General features: G+C 38.0%; 1 non-coding gene across 1 annotated transcript; it reads left to right on the forward strand.

Moving 5' to 3' along the window:
* The first annotated feature begins 4,141 nt into the window (after positions 1–4,141).
* LOC138823478 (small nucleolar RNA SNORA51) lies at positions 4,142–4,272 on the forward strand. The gene has a single exon (XR_011370828.1). It is a non-coding gene; the product is annotated as a small nucleolar RNA SNORA51 (small nucleolar RNA).
* The last annotated feature ends 287 nt before the right edge of the window (positions 4,273–4,559 follow it).

Below are 4,559 nucleotides of genomic sequence, written 5' to 3' on the forward strand. Positions count from 1 at the left end.
AAAATTTTGGAACAGTCTTTCTTCACATCTTTATAAGAAGTCTTATTCTTTAGCATACAATATACTCCAGTAATTTATTTTTCATAGGCATTCCAACAATTCTATTTTTAAAACAAACTTTTCCCTTGCTTTTTATTATGTTCCCTTACAACTAATCATATCTTAAAATATATCTCCATGTAATATAGGCCTAGTATTGAATTGATAAACTTAATATCTACTGTGTAAAATCAAAAGGTTTTAATCTGTAAAACCAAACAGGTTTTCTTCTATGTGCGTTTTTTCTTAACTCACTGGATATGAAATAGAATTCCATAATATGAATTGTTATGCTGAACAATATCAGTCAGTAGACATGTGCCAACTACGATAGTATATACCCTGTGTACAAGAGAGATGAATTTATATTTCCACCTCAAATGTAATTTAAGACCTATAAGTCAAACTTTCTGTAGGAAGCAATGGGAGAGGATGTGACAGTACTAGTTGAATGGGGTGAAGCCCTTTTGCCTGACTCACTGTTTGCATTCTCTTCCATCACCTTTTTAGTGAATTCAATACCAGCTTTAATGCTGCAGTTAGACACTAAGCAATGATCTTTTGTTCATTAACCATACACCCCTTGATGTTCAGCCCTCATTTACACAATGTCAATATGCTTCTTGCAGTTCTCTCTGCTCTTTCAAACAAACTATGACCTTTAATTGAAAGGAGAAAATTAGTCGTGAAACTGTGGAAAGAGATACCTTGTGGGATTTGAATTTACTAGGAAAGATAGTAGCTAAGAGTTTGATGCTCAGGAATGTGTAGGTAACAGAAAGAGGAGAAGTAGAATGCTTAGAAGCAAAGTGACACATGAAACATGTTTATAATAAACCGATTAACATGAAATCTATATGAGAGACAAAAGATGAATAATGCCTGAAAATAGCTTTCATTGTCTTCAATCTCAGATTTTTATTGTTGAGACATGACAGTAATCTGCTTGTGGATTATGATGAGTGGCTTTCCCCTTTCCTTTTCTTCCTAAATCATACAGTTAGTGACTAATCAGTCACAATAATAATGTTGCTGTCCTCCGCACTTGTCCTCTGAAAAAGCTTAGAGCATACACAGATGTCCTGACTCACTCACTGGTTTTCTTTTATTTTTTTTCAGAACTCAGTATATTCCCACCACACAGCCTCTGGGCCCAATTAAATGATTTTCAAAAATTAGGTTGGCAAAATGAAAAAGAAATGCCCTGTTTTTCACAGACACAAAGACTAAATGGGACCCCTACATTGAGCAGCTGACAGAGACAGTGATAATATAAAGATAAAAAGTGACAGAATCCTTGCATGTGTCTGCCTCTCACCTTCCCTCTCATCCTTTGTAGGGACAAAGGAAGCAGTCTTCCATTATCCATCATCTGCTGTCATAATACTGACTGGCTTGCTTTGCAAAATTACCTCTAGAGTGACATAGAATCTGTACAGAATGCAGGCCGTCGACAAAACTGAAGATCAAGTAATATGCAATTGAGTAATGATCTGATGATGCATTTGGGTAGTGGTCCTGAGTAGTCTTCATGTCCAGAAAACACATGAAATGGATCAGACATAATTTTAAAATATTGACAAATAATTACTTTTCATGCGGAGTCTCCTTCAACTTTTTGAACCAGAATATGGTGGAGAGGCTGCAAAAGAAAACTTTTACAATGTGAAAGATGTTGATTAAAATTTCAGGGTATTTGACAATTAAATCTATTTCAAAATTCAGAAATACACGATCCAGGTATATTGTGTTTATTATAACAAAGGACACAAAAGCCAATGACATAAAACATCAACCATGCTTAGAGTTCCTGGGACTACAAACAAAAGATGCATTTGAGAATGGTTGTCCTGATCCATTTCCTGGGCCACACCCACAAAAGCAAGTGGGACATGGAATGGAAGTGGTGAAATTTAGGTTTGAGCTGGGAAGTCTTGAACAGCTGGGGGTAATACCCACTTCTGAGATACCAGGAAGGTTCTTTACAAGTTAAATTCTTACGGTGGAATGCCTACAGGTTCAGCTGGGTCTGTGAGACAGAGCTTTTTACAATGTCTCTTTTTCATTAGCCTTGGAGTTCTCACAGAATAGTTGCTGACTCCAAGGTGCAGCGTTCAGTAAGCAAACATATAGAAAGCAATCGTTGCAAGAGAGCCAAAGGCAAGCTGTGTGCCTTTAAAGACCTTGGTTTGGATGTCCCATAGCATCACATCTGTAACTGATAGGTCCAAGCAGCCTGCCTAAATACAAAAGAAGGGAACAGAAATTTGATCTCATCCTAAGAGGCAGGTCAAAAAACTTGCTACCAGCTTTAAGACTACCTCAAGCTGGCCTGCCAAGTGCCGGTGGCTCAGGCCTGTAATCCTAGCTACTCAGGAGGCTGATATCTGAGGATCGCAGTTCAAAACCAGCCCGGGCAGGACAGTCAGTAAGACTCTTATCTCCAATAAACCAATAGAAAACCGGAAGTGGTGCTGTGGCTCAAGCGGTAGAGCTCTCGTCTTGAGCTGAAGAGCGCAAGGACAGCGCCCAAGCTCAGAGTTCAAGCCCCACGACCGACCAGAAACAAAACAAGACTACTACATTATGCCCATGGTAATTCCTCTATACTTTTAACTTTGATATATACAATTTATTTTCTTGTCTCCTCAAATGACTGAATTTATAGCAGGTTAAGAATTTGTTTTTTAGGTTTTTAAAGTTTTCATCATAGAGGTCCTTCACTTCTTTAGTTAAGTTAATTCCTAGGTATTTTATTTTTTGTGGGGCTATTATGAATGGAGTTGCTTTACTAATTTCAGCCTCGCTCTTTTCATTGTTGGCATACAGAAAAGCCATTGATTTTTGAGGGTTAATTTTATACCCTGCTACTTTGCCAAAGTTTTGAATCAGCTCAAGTAATTTGGGAGTGGAGTCTGTGGGATTCTTTAAATACAAGATCATGGAAATCTAAACAAAGCTTAGAAAGTGGAAAAATCTCCCATGCTTCTGGATTGGAAGGATCAACATCATGAAAATGACAATACTTCCCAAGAATATCTACAAATTCGATGCAATACCTATCAATTTTCCAACCTCATTCTTCAAGGAAATAGAAGAGGCAATCCAAAAATTCATACAGAACAATAAAAGACCCCGAAGAGCAAAATCGATCCTGAACAGAAAGAACTGTGCTGGAGTAATATCAATACCAAATCTCAAACTCTACTACAAAGCCATAGTAATCAAAACAGCTTGGTTCTGGCACAAGAACAGACCACAGGATCAATGGAATAGAATTGAAAACCCAGAAATGAACCACAGACCTATAGCCATCTTATCTTCAATAAGGGAGCTAAAAAAAGAAAGAAAGAAAGAAAAAGAATGGAAGAAAGACAGCCTCTTCAGTAAATGGTGCTGACAAAATTGGTTAATCACTTTTAGAAAATTAAAGTTAGATCCATATATATCACCCTGCACCAAAATCAACTCCAAATGGATCATAGACCTCGGAGGCAAAGCAGACACTCTGAAAACATTGCAGGATGGAATAGGAGAAACCTTAGGTCTCCTTGGCACAGGCCAAAATTTTCTTATTAGAGAGCCCGAAACACAACAAATCAAAGAAAGGTTGGACAAATGGGATTGCATGAAGTTGCAGAGCTTCTGCATGGCAAAGGCCATAGCTAGCAAGATCAATAGAAAGCCCATGGATTGGGAGAAGATCTTCACTAGCCATATAATGGACAAGGCTCTTATATCTAAAATATACCTGGAACTCAAAAACTTAAACTCCCCAACAACAAACCCTCAAAGAAACAACTTCCCAATAAATAAGTGAACTAAAGACTTAAAGAGAAACTTTTCTGAAGAGGAAAGAAGGATGGCCAATAGACACATGAAGAAATGCTCAACCTCCCTAGCCATAAAAGAAATGCAAATCAAAACAACACTGAGAGACCACCTCACCCCAGTTAGAATAGCTATAATCAAGAACTCTAATAACAACAGATGCTGGAGAGGATGTGGAAAGAAGGGAACCCTACTGCATTGTTGGTGGGAGTGTAAACTTGTTCAACAACTTTGGAAAGTAGTATGGAGGTTCCTTAAAAGACTCCACATAGGCCTCCGGGTGCTTACCACAGGCTGTGTTCTTATACTGCCTGTATAGAAAGAGGAGGCAAAGAAAACCTACCTTATATACACCTCAGCCCAGGCCTGTGCATAGTCTGTATTGTGAATGGGGGGGAAAAGGAAAGGAAAAAAAAGACTCCACATAGAGTTCCCCTATGACCCAGCAATCCTACTTTTGGGCATTTACCCAAATGATCACAAACAAGACCATACTAAAACCACCAGGACAACAATGTTTATTGCAGCATTATTTACCATAGCTAAGATATGGAACCAACACAGAAGCCCCTCAGTAGATGAATGGATCAAGAAAATTTGATATATATTTTATATATTTTTATATATACATATATACACACACACAACAATGGAATTCTATGCCTCCATCAGAAAGAATGACATCACTC

Source organism: Dipodomys merriami, unplaced genomic scaffold (assembly GCF_024711535.1).
Source record: "Dipodomys merriami isolate MVZ:Mamm:240054 unplaced genomic scaffold, mDipMer1.0.p SCAF_12, whole genome shotgun sequence".
In the NCBI taxonomy this organism is placed as follows: domain Eukaryota; kingdom Metazoa; phylum Chordata; class Mammalia; order Rodentia; family Heteromyidae; genus Dipodomys; species Dipodomys merriami.